At 42.3% G+C, this 19243-nt stretch overlaps 1 protein-coding gene across 1 annotated transcript in view; it reads right to left on the bottom strand.

Moving 5' to 3' along the window:
• The window catches only part of rbms3 (RNA binding motif, single stranded interacting protein), a 473759-nt gene that overhangs the window by 414087 nt on the left and 40429 nt on the right, over positions 1 to 19243 (bottom strand). The window lies entirely within an intron of this gene.

Raw genomic sequence — 19243 nt, 5'->3', positions numbered from 1 at the left:
CCTGCTACACTCCCCTCATCGGGGGTCTGGCACAGGAATTTTAATAGGAGAGCAGCGCAGGCAGGCGGGTCAGTCCTGGAGACGCAATGTGCATGCCAATCTGTGCTGGCCGAGTGGCATGAACACGGCAAGTGTGCTGCTAGCCTGACAGTCTATAACAGGCCTGGAGGAGAGGATGGAGGATGAGGAAAGAATGATGGCAAGTGGGAAAGCTGTGGCGAAGAGATCAAGAGGGGTAATGCTGAGACATTGAGCAGCCATTCAGGTGAGAGTATAGAGAAGGGGAGTAGGAGGCTCAGGGTGACAAGTGCCTGCTGGACAACTGGAACAATTCCTGCTGTGGTTTTCGTATTAATAAACAAAAAAGGATTCTTGCTAGTTACTATTTATTTATTCCAAACCTAGCATCTAATGAGTGGTAAGTGTGATTTTAAAATAATGCACAAGGGTGTCGTCATGTTGCTTGTTAACCGTGTAATCTAAGACTAAACTGCCACTGTTGGACATGTCCCTCAAGAAAAAGAATGAAATGGGTTTCGTGTCCCTGAACCAGCCCTGTAAATGTAAACCACATTAAAGAACTCGTCTGTTGGGCTGTCCAATAAAACGGTCACCCTCTCCCCCAGTTTTAAAATCGTCTGCCTTTGAGATACAATTTATATCACCCTTTTTAGAAATGCTCTGCCCTCCGCAGCTCAGGTGATTTGTTGTATATTCACCACTGGGCCAGTGGATTTTCTTTTGTAGCTTTGCCCCGCTATGGTAATTTCTAGGTCGACCTTGATGCAGATGGGATAAATGAAACATATCCTCTGTCAAGACTCTGCCATCAGTAGCACCCCAGACTTACCTCATTTCCTCAGTGATCTCCGTAAACATTTCTGATTCTGAGCATGCCCGCACCTTCTACAAGACCATCTGAGAGTGCACTCATTTCAGAAAAGACTTCATGTGTTTGAAGTGGAATATATACGTTTGACTATAAACTGTGCACATGCTGCTTTCAGTCAGGAGTATAAAAGCTCTTCGGTGGAAAAAAATTGGACCATCTATTAAACTAGAGAACATTTCTTTCAGATTTCAAGTTAAAGCTCTTGGAAACTGATTGGAAATGAAAATATCTCCATACCACCATAAAGAAGGTTTGAGCTGCCACTGAGGAAGAACTCCAACATTTAGATTTTGGAAAACCCTCTATTTATTCTAATGTAGATGGATAACAGAAACAGTTAAACTGGTGAAGTGAAATACAACTATCTGGATATTGAAAGGTGTACTAGAATTTAAAACTGCAGTACTCATTGTTGTTGAACAGAGACAGCTTAGGGTGTTTAATAGAGCATACCATAAAGTCTCCTACCTGCCTTTTCTATGGGAACCTAAGCCACCTCCTCTTCTGGTCGGCTGATGGGTTCCCTAACCGATAAAAAAATGTATGCTAGTGAACAGGGCTAAAGAAGATATTTTCCCTTCCACTTTGCCTTACGCTAGGACTGGGCGATATGGCCTAAAATCAATATCAGGATAAATTGTGGATTTCACCTCAATAATGATAAATAGATGATAACTACAGGTATGTGCAGAAATAAAAGATGGGGCTGTCACATGTATTACGTTGAGTCACATTTTTACATGACTCAAGGTGGTACAGCTTCTTAAAGACACATTAACGTTGCCAACCTACACACATCTTTTCTTTTTTAATCAAATTTATTGACATGGGAAAAATAAACTCGATAAGAGGTAAAATTTTCGATAACGATTAACCCTAACCCAGCCCTACTTTACACCCTGAATCACACACAAGTACTTACATTTTGGCTATGTGTAAATGATGGTTGGGGTAAGGCTAACTGCAGAACAATGCTAGCCCGAGCCAGGGGATTGGTCATCTGGTGTACCGAGCACTTCCTGGTAGGCCGTTGCCCAAAGTAGGGTGGTCCGGTTCTCCCCACCCCTGGACAGCCGGCAACATGGAGAGTCAAAAAATATCCCTATCCCCCACCGCTCTGAGGCCCGGCGTGATGGAGAAATGCAAGTGCTGAATTTTCATCCCAGTCCAGGTCTGGCCCGAGCTATGGCTAAAGTAGTCCAAGTTACTGCTAATGCTAGCTGATGCTACTGCTAATGACTTTGTTAGACAAGAGGAAGACCACAAAGAAGAATGTTGGAGCACTGGGAATATCCAAACTTGGAATGCATGCCAGATAGATCCACAGCTTGCAGGACATGCTCATGGGGTATTCAATCTTTGGATCAAGTTTGCAAGATCCAGTACTGAATGCTGATGTTCTAACAGGTCATAGAGTTGTAAGTCTAGGGGGAACCGTATATCTTTGGTTCTGTTTCCAACACTCTGGAACATACTGCCTTTGGGAGTACACCAATCTCCTTCACTGTTGGTTTTTAAATTGCTTCTGACAACTAGGGTTGCAGGGATGAACTGGTTTGACTGTTAAATGTTAACCTACTGTAAAGACATCTTCAACACCACCAATAAAAAACAAAAAGACAATAGCGCGACCCACACGGACAAAGACAAAAGTGAAACTGAACATGCAGCAGAAGCAGAACCAGTGACAACAACCATCGGGACTGCTCCATTTCCACCTAGGAAGCAGTTCTTGAGTCAGAAAAGGGCAGAATGCCTTCTCCAGGTCAGGGACAAGGTCCTGCCCCAAGTGGAGAAGTTTAAGTATCAAAGGGTCTTGTTCATGAGTGAAAGAAAGCTGGAGCGCAAGATCAATAGGCCAATTGGTGCTGCGTCTGCAGTGATTCAGGTGTTATATCGGTCTGTCGTGGTGAATAGAGAGTCGAGCCGGAAGGCAAAACTCTAGATTTATCGGTCGATCTATGTTCTTCCCCTCACCTATGGTCACGAGCTTTGGGTAGTGACCAAAATAACAAGATCGCGTATACAAGCAGCCGAAATGAGTTTTCTCCGCAGGGTGTCTGGGCTCTCCCTTGGAGATAGGGTGAGAAGCTTGGCCATCTGGAATGGGCTCGGAATAGAGCTGTTGCTCCTCCACATCGAGAGGAGCCAGTTGAAGTGGCTCGGGCATCTGATTAGGATGCCTCTGGACGCCTCCCTGGTGAGGTTTTAGGGCACGTCCAACTGAGAGACGACCTAAAAGAAGATCCAGAACACGCTGGAGGGACTATGGCTCTTGGTTGGCCAGGGAAAGCCTTGGGATTCCGCTGGAGGAGCTGGTCCAAGTGGCTGGGTAGATGGAAGACTGGGCCTCTTGACTCAGGCAGTTGTTCCCGTGACCGGATGGATGGATGGATGGATGGATGGATGGAAGGGATAGATGGGATGGATGGGATGGGGCTGAAGTCTTCTGTGTGGGAATATATGTAATATGTCTAAAATATTTCCACACATGAGACTTTAACCACTTCCTAGGTGGAAATGAAGCAGTCCCGGTGGTTGTTGTGACTAGCTCTGTTCTGCTGCATGTGCACATTCAGATTCACTTCGTCTTTGTCCGTGCCGATTGCGCTATTTTCTTTCTGTTTTTTATAGGTGGCGTTGGAGGCATCTTTACGGTGGGTTAACCTTGGTTAATAGTCAAACCGGTTAATCCCTGCAACCCAACTGAACAACTCATCTGTTCAATATGGCGTTCCGGAACTAAATTCTATATAACAAAGTTTGGCGCCATTGTTCTGACTTTTGTTGCCCCATCAGATTGAGGATTTTGAATTTTGTCCTGTTTTTAAGACTGTTCTCTATTACTTATTTGTATGGTCTGTTTTATTGTTTGTTTAATTGTTGTGTACACCACCTTGGCCATCCGTTGAGGTTGCGGAAGTTGCTCTATATATAAAGTGAAGGGAAGGAGTATACAGAACAATTCTAAGCTAGTGTGAAGGGGCCCTAGGAGTTTGTTTCTTTGTTTTTTCATAACCAAGTAAAAGGCAATGATCATCAAAGAAACCACATTTTCAAACCCAACAGTCTCATATCCGTCTCTGAACCAATGAGCCCACCGTTGTCCTTATTTTTTTTATTTTTATTTTTTACAATGATCTTATGTCAATTACAACATGAGATTATGTCAATAAATCTACAGGAGGAACAATAACAGAACACCCAACCAGGAAGGGCTAATAAAAATAAATCATTCCTCTATAAACAAATTCTTAGGTTTAATACTGAGCTTTGATTGTGGTTTCCATATCAGAATACGAACTAAGTTCTAAGTTCTTCTCTCTGGTATTGTTAGCACTGACGGCAGCTATATTTCACACAGGATCACGCTGTAAATCCATAAAAACATCACTTGTAATCGTCCACAGCCCATCAGTGCCACAATCACAATCTACTTTGTCATGTGTAGAGGACAGACACTTTAATGAAGAGTGCGATACTGGGCCTTCATATTCTTCTCATTTCTTGCCCTGTCGCTTTTCCAAATTAAGAATGATGTTCCTATTTGTCTTGCAGTTTATTTGTTGCAAAATGGTTGATTTGGCTCAAACTAACACAGCAGCGTCTCTCACTACTCCCAAGGCAACAATGAGAGCTGCTTTTGAAACAAAAAGGAAAAATGAAGGTGGATGGAAAAGAAAAACACTTGATATGTATTTCTAAGTGTGACACATACTCTAACAAAGAACCCAGAAATAGATGTTTTAAAGAACTAAACAGACAGAACGCCCAATGCTCAGAATGAGGAATGTGTAAATTATCTTCTGCGTTGGTTTTGGATTACGAGTCGCCCTTTGTGCTAAATGATTGTGTAACCTATGTCATCCTCCAGACAAACTATTTTGGCTGGCCAATAGAGAATGTGAAACTGAACTGTATAAACTGTTTTTAGTGTTCCTGGAACGATGATGAAACTCGAAGCCGTCTCCTACAAAGTAGCTCTGATCCTCTCCAGACTGAACACATGGCATCATAATGAGAACAAAGATCATATTTTGGTATTCCAGTCCTTCCAGGACCCTACAGCGCTGGATGGAATGACAACTGGAGAAGCAAAGCCATCTCTTCTTGGTGAATCACTTCAATCGCATACAAATTAAGAATTCTGTATACTTGGGCACCTATATTTTCACAACTTTAAAATCTACAGTCTGGGAATATTTTCCCCATTTTAGATCATTCCAACATTCAAAACGTATAGCTGTTATACATTTATGATTCATACACACACCTTTGTACTGGGTTACTGGGACCCACTTGTTCCACAAGAACTGCCTAAATAATTTGTTACACTGATTCAACAAGGTGTTGGAAAGCTTCTTCTGAGAGTATAATCCACATTTACATCCATGATGTCAATCTCCCCTTCCATCATATCCCAAAGGTTCTGGACCAGCTTGATCTCTGCAGACTGAGGCTATTGGAGACCTGCAAAATTATTGACCATGCTAAAGAAACCAGTTTTAGATTATCTGAGCTATGTGACATGGTGCATTATCCTGTTGGAAGTAGCCATCAGAAGATGGGTCCACTGTGGTCATAAATGGATGGACACGGTCAGCAACAATACTCAGGTAGGCTGTGGTGCTTGTGTTGAATGGGCAGAACTCTTAAGCCTCTTTTACAAAACATTGCTGTCAATTTTGCCGCAGTGCTGAGCCGGCATCTGGGAGCCTTAGGTCCTTTATAAGTGTCACCGTGGCGGCATTAGGGCGCAGTCGTCAAAAAATTACGCAATGGCGGTATAAAGGGGGTATGGGTGCAGTCTCTGGCTGCAGCAGACTTCCGTTTGAATAGGACATAACTTGCCTTTTATTACAACCGAAGCCGCAGACATGAAGTTTTTTGACAAAGTGCTCCTAAAAGTGTCTGTCCTCCACAGTTCCTGTGAACAGTCAGGTGACCTGAACTCTAGCTCCAACGGAGAGAAGCTCCCAGAGCTCTGCTCCGCTCCTATTTATCATCTCAGCTGAGTCTGTTTAAAAAGTGTAACTCATTGCCAGTTCTTACTTTCTTTTTTCCACGGTTTCCTGCCGGAGCTCGGCAGTGACTCCCCACATGATCATGACGCCAATATGGCGTTGCGGTAATATTACTACCAAGCGTGTAAAAATCCCGCGTCGTCATGCAGCCACGGCACATTCATAAGACACACTATGGTGGCAGTATTACACTGATTTTTGAAAGTATTTTCGAATTGAATTGAATTTGCCGACATGGCATGTCTTCTAAAAAGGGTTTTAGAGACGGTTGTGGGTAAAAATCCCAGTAGATCAGCACCTTCTGAAAGCCTCAGACCAACCTGTCAGACATAAACATCCAAAGTCACCAAAACCCTCTTCCTTCTCTATCCCAATGCACCGTTTGACCTCTTAACCACATAGAGATACCTAATTGTCTTGAGTGGCTGCCATGTGTTTGACTGATTAGCTATCTGTGTTAACAAGTAAGAATACAGGTAACCAATGCAGTGCACAGTTGGTACAGTTAGCAAATATACCCGTAAGAAACGACACGAGTTGCTCCAGCTGCATAGGAACAACATGAATATGTGTGTGTTCTTGCACGTCTTTAGGTGTCCGTGAACATCATCATCCAAGTCTCATATCTGTTCTGATGCATCAGATTACCCCCTCACAGGCCGCCTGACCAGTGAGGCCACCAGAACGACACTAATCCTCCTTTGATGAGTCAAGCTTCACAAGAAAAGCACTGACATTTTGCGCTAAGGCCTTCTCCCTTTTCTGCTACCACGCACGGACGGACCCCAGCTCCGGTGAGACGCTCTTTCATCCCGACCTTGGTGAGATGAGGGTCTGGACTCGGATGACTGGTGGATTATATGGGATCTCGCAGGAGACTGAGAGACCTCTTTCTGAGACTAAAACTCGGGAGACGAGGCCTTGAGAGGAGGGCACAAGCCAAGACCACTCATCCACCTCAGAGCACGTACGGATGCTCGGTAAACTATAGTCACAATTTTAACAAGTGCAGCCTTATTTTATTTGTTCTTCATAACATTTCAGTAATACATTTTTTTAGCTGATTTTATAACATTTCTGAACTTTTAAAGGGAACATCAAAAATAACCCAGCAGCACCTCCTGCTCCTGCACTCCGGTGTATAAACCAGGCCGTCACACTGTGCTAACCATTTTACTCAAAAGCTCCACTGCTGTGGACAGAGGAACTCGGGGTGAAAAACCCTTTTGCTTTCAAAGCACAGGATCAATATCAACACATACAGGTTTCAGAGACACACTCGTTTTATGAACTAAATGCTACACTATTGCTTCAGCCTCCACTATGGCGACTTTCAGCTGCAAACTTGACTGATTTAAGTAATAATAAAATCCTAACAGCTGGCCATCTGGACAACTATTGATTTTGCTCAGCGGTGACAGATCAAGAGGTACATTTATGATCAGACAGGGGGCGCGAAATTATACCAAAGCACAAACCGGCAATTGATTGAAAAGCACAGTGTGAACACTTAAAAAAGCTAAGCACAGTTTGGCTATGTTGGTTAGATGAAAGATGAAAACTTTGTATTAAAAAGACTAAAAGCTAATTATTCCCGAGTCTTTACATTTCCAGCTTGACATGTCTTGTTACTTTTTTGTCATAATAATTTCTGGTCATCATTTGCATAACAAAATCTGCAGAGTTCGGTAAAATCCTGAGGGCATCATTAAAGTCCTGCTGAAAGACTGACACCACATCTGCATGCAGCGCTAAACATGCTAACTAGGACATCACAGAGACACAGACAGACGGAAGGACACGCAGCAGGAAACAAGGTGAAAGGTAAAACCGCTTTAGGGTGTTTTTTAAAAAGCATGCACACTAAATTGTATTAATTCTTCTTCTACACTGTTTTATTATTTATTTTTTATTTTATTCCGAAGACCTCCATCCTTGCTTGCTTCACTGAGTGAATTAGCATCTATATGTAGTATACTGATTAGGTAGAAAAAACAATAAAAATTCACAGAACATCCTAAAAACTGTCTTTTATTTTTATTTCCAAAGGAAAATTACTAACGTGTCTTTGTGGTACAATTTTAACATTTTCCAAACGAACCCTTTTTACTTGCAGGTTCATCGCTCGGTAGAAACACATTTAAATGTTTACATCTCATTGAAGCAGGAACAGAACAAAAAAAAATCCCGAAAATATGGGGATGTTTAAATAAGACGTTTAACATTAATATCCAACATTAGGGTTACATTATTATTACATTATAGTTAACATATTGGACCATTTGTGCACACTTTAAATTTTAATTTCCCGAACCTGAAACTGGACCACGTTCAAGGACATTTCAGGAACCAACGGAGTATCTGAAGTGGGGTCTCAGGATGGCCTAGTAGAGTCGCTGGGTGGGACTTGTGGTTAACTCATGCTGATTGGTTGTAACAACCAAACAACTGACTTTTCTAAACTTCCAACACCAAAAAATGTGGTGAAAATCCCCTCACAATGCAAAAAGTCACACCACTTTGTGATCATCTACAGAGCATTGTAAAAAACAGATTAAACTATGGCTTTAACAGAATAAAAGTTTTTAATGTGGATGACATTTGGCACTGACCGACCGAAGCAGATGCAACTTGCTTTTGTGGTTACAAAGTACTAAAAGGGTTTATTTATATAGTGGAAAAGTAGTGGAAAAAACGCTAATAACGATGCTACAATACTTACTTATTACCTCACATTCTTTTTCATCTCTTATATGGGGACAGCAGTAGCTCAGGAGGTTGAGCGGGTTGTCCAGTAATCAGAAGGTTGCAGGTTTTTCGCGGCTCCGGACTGAGAATGCTGCTGCTGTGTCCTTTGGCAAGACACTTAACCCCCCTTGCCTGCTGGTGGTGGTCGGAGGGATCGGTGGCGCCTGTACTCGGCAGCCTCGCCTCTGTCAGTGCACCCCAGGGTAGCTGTGGCTACATCGTAACTCATAATCACCAGCGTGTGAATGTGTGAATGACTGATTGTGTTGTCAAGCACCTTGGGGGGTTGTAGAACCCTAACAGGTGCTGTACAAATACAGGACATTTACCATTTTTAGCCCACAATTAATAAATATTAGAAAGAAAAATGTTCCATTGCATTTTCTTCTGGTGGAAGCTAAAGGGTTAACAAAAAAATGGTATTGCATCACTATCCACCATTTTTTTTATTCAAATCTTTGCTAGAATTCAACTACTGTTTATGTTATTTGTGCAAATGCTGTATTAGTAGAGCAGGACAATAATTCAGTAACGATGTATATCAATCAACAGACTTGTGGTTCAATAGAAAAAAATGGATCAATAAAAACTTCAATAAAAGTTTTTTTTTCCATTACAGCCTATTGGGTAGCTTCATACTAGAGTCATTACTTACACCCAACCAATCAAAAACAGACCCAAGCACGCTCCGTCACCAAGCCCTCCCGTCTCAAACCTAAACCCACAGCAAGATGTTGTAGCAAGGAGAGGTGGAAGAAATTGTCCTGAAAAATAGTTACAGTAGTTCACTACTGTGGTTATGTTTTAATTTGTACAAGTGTGACTAAAAACAAACAGTGTTTCGCAACAGAGAATCATTAAAAAACGAGTCTTGCCATGCAACCAACTTGTTTCATCATAAAGTAATGGCCTAAGACGGCCAGGGTTGCTCTTAAAATTTGACATTTTCATATAGTTTTCAATAATTATTGATATCGATCAATATGATTATTTTTTACCGATAAGCTTTTTTAATTCCATTTTTGGTTCTTTTTTAAAACACAGATAAGGTTTCTCTTTACCTTGCTGATAGTTTCGTTTGCGGCTGCAAATATCTTCAGAGCTGACGCTGATGGTGGCGTCACTTCCTACTCCGTTTATCCGCGGGCAGCAGAGGACGTTGTCGCCCTCTGCTGCCCGCTCTCCCCTCTCCGATGATGCCGTCCCATGAGGGAGAAACAAGTCGAAGACACACAACAGCAGCAAAACAAGAAGCAGAGAGCACAATGAAGAAGTCAGCCGTAACAGATGACTGCACAAGAGAAAACCATGTAATGGACTGGGACAACACAAGGATCATGAACACCGAACAACAGAAATACAAAAGATGGATAAAAGAAGCTATAGAGAAAAGGAGACGTGGATGTGGGACCATGAACAGAGATGATGGAGTTTACTCATTGGATCGTGCATGGGGACGCATCATCGGAGAGGGGAGAGCATGCAGCAGAGGGCGGCAACGTCCTCTGCTGCACGCAGATAAACGGAGTAGGAGGTAACGCCATCATCAGCGTCAGCTCTGAAAATATTTGCAGTCGCAAACGAAACGTCAGCAAGGTAAAGAAATATCTTATCTGTGTTTAAAAAAGAACCAAAAACAGCAAGAACGTACAAAAGATGAGCTTTTTTTTCTACATCGTCCAGCCCTATTTCTAAGTGCTGGTTGCTTTTGTGGATTTGGTGGCAAAGTAAAAACCTCAAATGTATCAAATTAAAAAGAAAAGTAGGATAAATCCAATGAGAAAAAATTAAAAATGGCTACTAATACATGGAAGATATTATTTATCATTGCTGATGTAATTCTATTATATCTCTCAACCATCATTACTTATTAAAACTCAACAGTTTTATTAATCACTACATCTTGTTTGACATTAAAAAAATGCATGAAACCGTTTTTCTGAGGTTGTAAATGAACAAAACCTTTATGATCAGATAAATCTGACTTTATACTGTTTTCTTTAATGTTACGTCTCATTCCAACATTCTTTATCCTGAATAAAACCTATAATAAATACTTACCCTGAAAATGTCGTTTCATTATGCGTTTAATATTTAATCACACCCGGGCTGCAGCAGCCTTTAGGATATGCCAATAATGATGAAGGGCTTCCATGATGACTGCGAGTCGAATAATTTATTCTCACAAGCAGCTGAAGCTCCAACATGAGAAACACCAAGTGATATTTTGCATAGAACAAGATTGACTTGTTTGGTTCATTAACCAGGTGAACAGGTGAATATGTGATTAATTGAAGGAACAAATCAAAGTTGAGGAAAACATGCCTCCCACTCCTCCTGCCTCAGAGAGGTGTGTCACTGCCTCCCTCTGGTGCTGCAGAGAAGCACACAGCTCAGTCACAAGCCCAGTGGCGCCTTCCTGCATCTTAATACACTTTCATCAACTTACCTGCACATATTAATTACTTTAACAGCGTTATTTAGATTCAGCTCCACTAACTCAGAGGTCAGAGAATGAAGATGGTGCTGAAGCAGCAGCTAAACCCTCAGACTCACACAGACTTCAGGATGAGTTAAAAACTCGAGTTGGTTGGCTTAAATTTCAAGATTGTATCTGTGAGGCCTGCCTTCTCAGTCCTTCATCCAAAACACATCACATGACCTAAGCATGACGTCAATTAAATATCGGATCTGCAACGGGATGGAAGTTATTCAAATACAATCGCTACAAGGGTTAAAGTCACACTGACATCTGCAGACATTTTGTTGATGTGACGAGAAAGGAAATCTAATTTACAAAGCAGATAAGTTTTTAGATTTAGCTGAAAGTGATGATTACAAAGGTATCAGTCGTCTGCGTTTCTGCCTGATAACAGAAAGTCTCTCCATCACACTCACTAATCCATGCTGCCACCTCTGCTACAACTTCTCTTTTCCCTCCTCGAGCCTCTGCTCCCACTCTGTCTGTCTCTGCTGAGACTATAATGACATTTGGTCACTGTAAAGAGCCATGATGGTGCTGTTAACTGTGATGAGGGAGGCGGTTGTCACGGATACCTGATGCAGCATGGTGCTGGACCATCTGCCATGCATAAGACAGCTCCCCACTCAGTGCTGTAATTACAGAAAACCCTAAGCAGCCAGTGTGTGTGTGTGTGTGTGTGTGTGTGTGTGTGTGTGTGTGTGTGTGTGTGTGTGTGTGTGTGTGTGTGTGTGTGTGTGTGTGTGTGTGTGTGTGTGTGTGTGTGTACATGCGTGTGTGTACGTGCATGTGTGTTTAAATAAAAGCTTAAATTTAACAAACAGAGCTATTAGCTGTGTTAACAACATAAAAATAATGATGACATTTATCTTTAAAAGTCCTGCAGAGAAGATAAATCACTTACAATGGCTTCATATTAGATCATGCTACATGCCTTTTATATGTGGAGCATGTTCCAAAGTCATTCCTTGGTTGTTTACCTACTGAGCTCCTAATAAACCAGATGCTAACCCCCCATTAGCCTCCAGTGAAGCTACAACTGAGCGAAGAGACGATGAAGGACACAAACTAATTTATAAACAGCTAGATGTAGCAGGTATAAACAAGATAAACCAGAGGTTTTGTGTGTGAATCTGACCTAAAAGATCAGGAATTAATATGAAACTTAGTAACTCTAATCGATTGTCATTATTCTCTTATCTTATTGTGTGATTTTATTACTTTTTTCAACTTTTCTTATTTCTAGGATTTCTAGTTTTCTTCTTAGTGCTTGGTTTGCTGTTTTTGTCATGCAGCACATCAGTGCAGCTCCTGAGCTTTAAAAATGTTTTAAACAGAAATTGACTTTGGCATTATTCAACTTCTGGATAATAAAAACAATGTCTCAGAGGTCAACTCATTCACGCAAAATCATTTATTTCTCCTTCATGTTAAAATATCAAGATATGTGACTCGAGGTTTCCTGACTATATAAAAGAAATGTTGCAGAACATCACAATTGACCCTTTTTTTTACTGTGATTGATCAATTAATAAAAGCTTCCCATCATCCAACACAGAACTAGAGCATTTATTTCTCTGTTCAAATTGACAGAAACTGAGTATTTTGCCCACATTTAAACACTAAAGAGTAAGAATTCCAGCAACCATGAAATGAAGGAGGGTGATGAGATGATTACATCTCCTAATCTGCAGCTTCTGTGCGATATTCCAGTGTGCAGGGGCAAGGCCAACCAAACGCTGCTACCAAGCCCCCACAATGCGGCTCGAAAACTGAGCCCAACCCGGAAGTACCAACAATTGCAGTTCCACCCTCATCCACTGGGGGCTGGTGTCAGAAGCGAGCAAATCCTCATTGACTCCCATGTTAAAAATAACAATTTCACAGCAGAAATAAACATGTTTACAGCCTGGTTCCAAAACATGTTTTTTGTTTAAATGATCTAGTTTACACTCATGACAACTCTGAGGGGGGTGAATTTTTTTTCTCACTCTTCTGTTTAAGTGTATTAAAAGCCTAAAATTCTGTATAATTAATGAGCCTCAGATCCACGTGACCACAGAGCTAGCTCCGTGGAAAGGCCTCAGTAGAGCCTCGGTCTGGCTTGGAAACTGTTCGGGATTTGGAGTCTCTGTGTTTGTGTATTCTTTTTTGGATGTTTCTTGTGCAATTGTTGAACAAAATGACTTGCTGTGGCATTAATTGCACTAATAGAGCGTCCAAGGAGTCTCCACTTCATTTTTTTCGGTAAGTAAAATTATATTTATGTATTTTAGGTCACTGCCGAGCTGAGCTTAGATTTTAACATGTACTGTTTAACCATGAAATTTAAATGTAATAGGGTAAAATCCAGGGCATTTAACATAATGCTGCACTTTAGAAAATGGGTTGAAATATAACATGTTGGTGGAGCTGGGTTCTGACTATCGGCTTGTGGAGCTCTCGGGAGACCGATGTTTTCCACCCATTTCTCCTCTCCCCGCAGCTCGGCGCATCTCTGTCTGATCGCGGCTTCTGTCTGCTGTGCGGCTGCCGGCTTTCAGCGGCTTTCGGGAGACCGCTGTGTTCCAACCGGTTTTACCCAGCGGTCAGCCCGGCGTATCTCTGACTCAGAAGCTCTGGTGTTGTGCACAGTTATCTCCGATTGTAGCTAGTTTGCTACCTCCGTTAGCTTAGCTCCCACCTCCGTGTTAGCTTTGGGTTAGCTTCAGGTTAGCTTGTAGCTAGTTCGACCGGGTGTCGTCAGTTGATCTCAGCCTTACAGCCCCACCCTCAGCTCCACCTCTCTTCCTTTTTGTGGAATTGTCTGGGCTTGACGAAACCTGTGACACGGTCAAAATGGCGGTGGTGGCCACCTCCCATTTTAGCCCAAAAACTTATTATTGGAGCCTATGGAAACCCATTGCCCAATATTTATATGTCGATGGTTGATACACAGGAGAAGACTGTTTAATGTGTAGAACAATAATGCCTCCTTTAGTTAGAACGAAAGATAATAAAACACAACGTCTGCCGTAATCGGTTCTATCTGGAGGCAAAAGGCAGCTGATTGGTGTCATGGTTCATGTCCGCCATAAAAAAGGACCTACAGCTGTTTTTGCAAATCTGCAGAACAAGCTAGGTTTTGAACGCAAATACGGTCACAGAACACTCACTCCTCCCCTCGGGTATCTTCCCTGAGATGCTTCTTCCAGAACCAGAAACCCACTTTATCCATGGTTATCCATGCCTTTATCTCCTCCCGTCTAGATTACTGTAACACACTTTCACATGTTTTGACAAATAAGCCCTTGACCGCCTTCAGTTGGTCCAGAACTCTGCAGCGAGGCTTCTTACTGGAGCAAGCAGAAGAGCACACATCACTTCTATCCTGATGTCTCTGCACTGGTTACCCGTTAACTTTAGAGTTCATTTTAGAATTCTGACTATAACTTTCAGTGCTCTACATGGTCAGGCTCCTCCCTATATTACTGAACTGTTAAAGCCTTATGCCTGGGACACACCGGCCGCCGAAGCGCCGCAAAACGGGGACCGCCTTCATTCGCCGCCCTTGTTATCCTATTCTGTAGGCCACATGGGCAGCCGAAGCGCTGCACGACGGCGCTCCAGCCCGCGCCGTGCAGCGATCGTTTCGGCGTCTGCTCCATTTTTTTCACGAGCCGCAGGTGAACCACGTCAATTCTGGCAGGAAGTCAAACCTAGACATAAGAGTCAGGTTGGTAAATTTAACAAAATTAAGCATTTCAAAATAAAATTCCGTGATAGTCAAATGTGTTCGTAAACAGACACTGCATAAAAACCACACGCACACACAAACACATACACACACACACACACACACACACACACAGCGAACTTGTGTGTGTGTATCCACGTGAAGGGGTGTGTGGTTTGGGGTGTCTTTCAACCGGAGCAAACAGGACAGAGAGGCAGAAAGTCGTAGGCCAGCTATTAACAACTGGTTCACACCATAGGTTCACACACATGCGGACAAACACACACAAACAGTAAGGGGGAGAGAGGAAAAGAGCAGAGAAAAGGCAGAGAGGAAATGGAGGACACCAAGTGGTTAAAAGAAAAACTACAGCTGAGCCGAGGCGCGCCTCGACCGGAGCGGAGAAACAAGTGTCTGGTCTGAACTGAGGAGCAGCGGCCGAATTTCGTGAGCGCTTCGCCTCCCGGCGCTTTGCCAAACGGTGTGTCCCAGGCGTTATGCTCCAACCCAAGCCCTTAGGTCCACCCACCAGAACCTTATAGAAGTTCCAAAGGCCAGATTCAAAAGTCGAGGTGATCGCTCCTTCCAAACTGTTGCACCCCAACTCTGGGATTTTATGACTTTGTTTTATTTTATTTTGATCTATGTGAAGCACTTTGTGATTCTGTCTGTGATAAGTGCTATATAAATAAAATGTACTTACTTACTTACTTACTTACTTACGTTGCCAGAGGAAACGAGAGAGCGCTAAACACTAGTCGCCATTCTCTAGGTCCAAACTTTGTTTGTTGTCCGTGACTTCAAATGGTGTTTTTCTTTTTGGGGCTCTGGTAGTTTGTCCTAAAGTTGAAGTGGTAGCAGCCGGAAGTTTCTCCTTCTCTGATATTATTGAGCAAAGAACCTCTCACACCAGTAGTGTTCTGTGAGCGTGTAATGAGTGGAGGACCCAAGGAAGTGTGCGGACTCTAACTAACTAACTAATTAAAACTTTATTTATATAGCGCCTTCACATGGCCCAAGGACCAAACAAAGCGCTGCACAGCAGAAATAAACATTAAAAAAAATCATAAAAACGTATAAAACCATTTAAAAACCAACAAAAACATGCAGATAAAATCTAGGTGGGGCAGCAAAAAGTGCAAAGCCATCAGTTAACGGGACTCTTCCTGAATAAAAGCTAAAGAATAAAAGTGAGTTTTCAGCTGGCTCAAACTTGCCGAGCGTGGTGCCCTGTTTAACACCTGCAGGTAGCTCATTCCAGAGCCTCGGCCCCAGCACCGAGAAAGCACGACCCCCTCGAGATTGTAGTCTGTGTTTAGGAACGACCAACAGTCCTTGTTGTGCCGACCGAAGGTTCCTTGCGGGAACATAAGGATGGATCAGTAAACTGTAAACCAATATATGTAATATTGTTGGTTTAAATTGTAGATGTGTCCTTGGGATGACAGCTGTAGGAATATAAAAAAACATTTGGCAGGGAACCATTTGTTTAATGACAATAAAATCCAAATATCTCTACAATATTTGATTTCCCCTCGTCCTGTTTTATGACTCATTGGCTGTCTGTGTTCAAACTTGCATCTGCAACATGATGATCACACGGCGATCGCCAAGGAAGCAGCTTGCCTCCATTTTTCCAAGCTCGCAAACAGGGGGCTTTGTGTTTCCATGACATAATGATGCACTGCTCTTATCCAAACAAGCACCTGATTGGTCACTGTGCATGGGCAGAGTTTGATTTTATTCATGTCTTCATCTCAAAGAGAACTAACACAGCAAACAACAGTAGATCTAGGATTGATTCTCTGATCTTTGTCTACAATTCCAAGTAATCAGACAAGTTTCCAAGTTTTTTATATCCGTTTAGGTTTAGTCACCAGACAATGACAAAAAGATAACTAGAACTTCTTCTTCCGGCTCTTGGAGAGTGCAGAAGCTATTTTCCTCCTCTCCTTCCTATCTTAACCCCAAGGCTCTTTGTCTGTCTTCGGGTGCATGGCTGCTTCTGCATTTTTTCTGGAAACTGAAAATTATTAAAAATGGACCTGGTCAGCTGGTCACTCAATGCGATTGATACAATTTTTTGAACGACGAGAATGGGAGAAGGGGCTCCCAGATGCCCCTCTGGGACAGACCCAGCTTGTCATATCATGGACTCCTGGAAACAGTGGAACCTGATTTGCCTTTCTCAGCTGTCTGTAGAGGATTCTGGACATCTCGATATTCGTGGTGTTGGTGTCAGGTTTCCTGCTCTTTGGCCTAGGAGGCTTCCTGGCTTAACGGAAAATTAATGAGCTGTCGAGGAATTTTGGAGCTCTCCCCAAGATCAGGGATGGATTACACCGCGCTGTGAATTCACAGACTCACATAATTGTTGAGATGAATTGTAAGCTTGGAACTTTGGCTGAGATTCATGCATTGGCACAAAAGATGGATGCCATCAAGGGGCATGTGGACGAATCAGCACTGATTGGGATACATTAATTTACGCCATTATTGGGATTTTGAGAGGTTGAGGACCAACGGAGCTTTAAGACAGAGATGAAATTATCTCTGTCTGGCCCCAAAACAATTTCTAATCTGAATCTGGTGCCCTTGAGCCTGTGAGGCTGCAACAAATACTCCCCCCTCAGAAGAAATGTGGAATGCTGCCGTCGCTATGGCAACTCTGTCTCCTATCCCAGCCTGGGTGGGACTGCGGGCTGTGAAGGCCGCCGAATCATTCCAGGAGTAACTGTCCCTTCCAAAACTCAATGACCTCCTTCCCCTGTCCAGACTGAGGTGACGTGCGCTGCTTATCGTGGCTGCAGGCACTGACGTGTGGAAAGTCTCAAACCCACCACTCCACCTAGTGGACACTTAAGTTGTGTGTTGTCTGAAGTCTGTTGCATCTCTGTCTGAGGTGTTGTTTTGCATAGCAAAGCTGCCCTCCCTGTGGAGGGTAACTCTGAAGTGCCTTTTTTTTCCTCCACCCAAACCAATCCTCATGTAACTCTCTGATCTCTATTAAGGTAGCGCGACTCAGGGTTGTGAATGACCACAGTCACCAATTCTTGTCATGTGTCTTGCCCATGTATGTCTGATCTCTGAATTGTGTGTACTGAAACTCTAATTTCCCTCTGGGATTAATAAAGTGTATTTGAATTTGATTTCATATTTCACTTCCCCATGATGCACATTTCCAACCCTTCTGAAGGCTAAACTCACACGTCACTTTTGGTATGTAAAACACTTAGTGGCAGTAAAGATGGCAGAACACACCAGCAGTGTAAAAGTTAGTTTATTTATTATGACCCCACTTGCTCTGTAGTGCAGACAGTCTCACTCAAAGTGCATATTTTTATGGGCACTGACTTGTGCTGGACATCCAGGTTCCCTTTGCAGCTCTTCTCTGATTTTATAGCAGCCTCTGCTAGGACTGAACAATTTTAGAAAAAGACTGAGTTACCATTTACATGCAGAAAATTGTTATTTCAATTCATTTCACGATTTACTTCAAATCAATCTTCAGCACAGTATTCACAATGTACAAGTCCAAGTCGAGTCCAAAGTTAATGATCTGGGAGGTCAAGTCAAGTCAAAGTCCTTCACTTTGAATATTCAAGTCATAATCAAGCCATCTGTCCAACTTCAATTAAATGACAATAATAATAAATATTCCAGAAATAAAGCTTCTTAAAACTTTGGTTTTTTTTTTTTTGCTTAAACAAGCAGAACGTGCTGCTGAAACTGATTACAAAGTGTTGCAGCATTTAGCAATAAAAGATCAAACCCAGAACGAAGAACGATTTATGATTTTTGTCCATGTCGTTCCACTTTTGTGCTAAAATATCAAATATGCTCAAGTCATCATCAAGTCAACAGATGCAAGTCGATTCAAGTCGCAAGTCATTGGCATTCAAGTCCGAGTCAAGTCGTAAGTCTTTATAGATTTTATCAAGTCAAGTCAGAAGTCGTTAAAATAATGACTCGAGTCTGACTGGAGTCCAAGTCATGTGACTCGAGTCCACACCTCTGTACAGTAACATTTATAAACAGGACAGGAAATGACATTAAAACCAAAAACTTAAAAGCTATTACTCTTAGAATAGAAAGATGAAAATGAAAAATAAGATTTGCTTTCAAATAGGGATGTCTCGACAACTTTTTCACTTCTGATACGATACTGATATTGCACCCTTCAGTATTGACCGATACAATATCAATCTGATACGAAATCAGCACAAATCATACATACTTTAACCAATTTTTAGTGTGGCTGCTCTCGTGGTCTGCCTGTATCTGTTCTGTCTATATGTGTGTGTGTAACCTTGGTCAGGCTGTTCTGTGAAGTCAAGTTCCTATGCTCTGGTTCGCTGGAGCGCTGGCAATAAAGCTCTCTC

The sequence above is a fragment of the Nothobranchius furzeri genome, chromosome 19, assembly GCF_043380555.1.
Source record: "Nothobranchius furzeri strain GRZ-AD chromosome 19, NfurGRZ-RIMD1, whole genome shotgun sequence".
In the NCBI taxonomy this organism is placed as follows: domain Eukaryota; kingdom Metazoa; phylum Chordata; class Actinopteri; order Cyprinodontiformes; family Nothobranchiidae; genus Nothobranchius; species Nothobranchius furzeri.
Note: the sequence above shows the minus strand (reverse complement) of the source record. Positions and strands in the feature narration are given on the sequence as shown.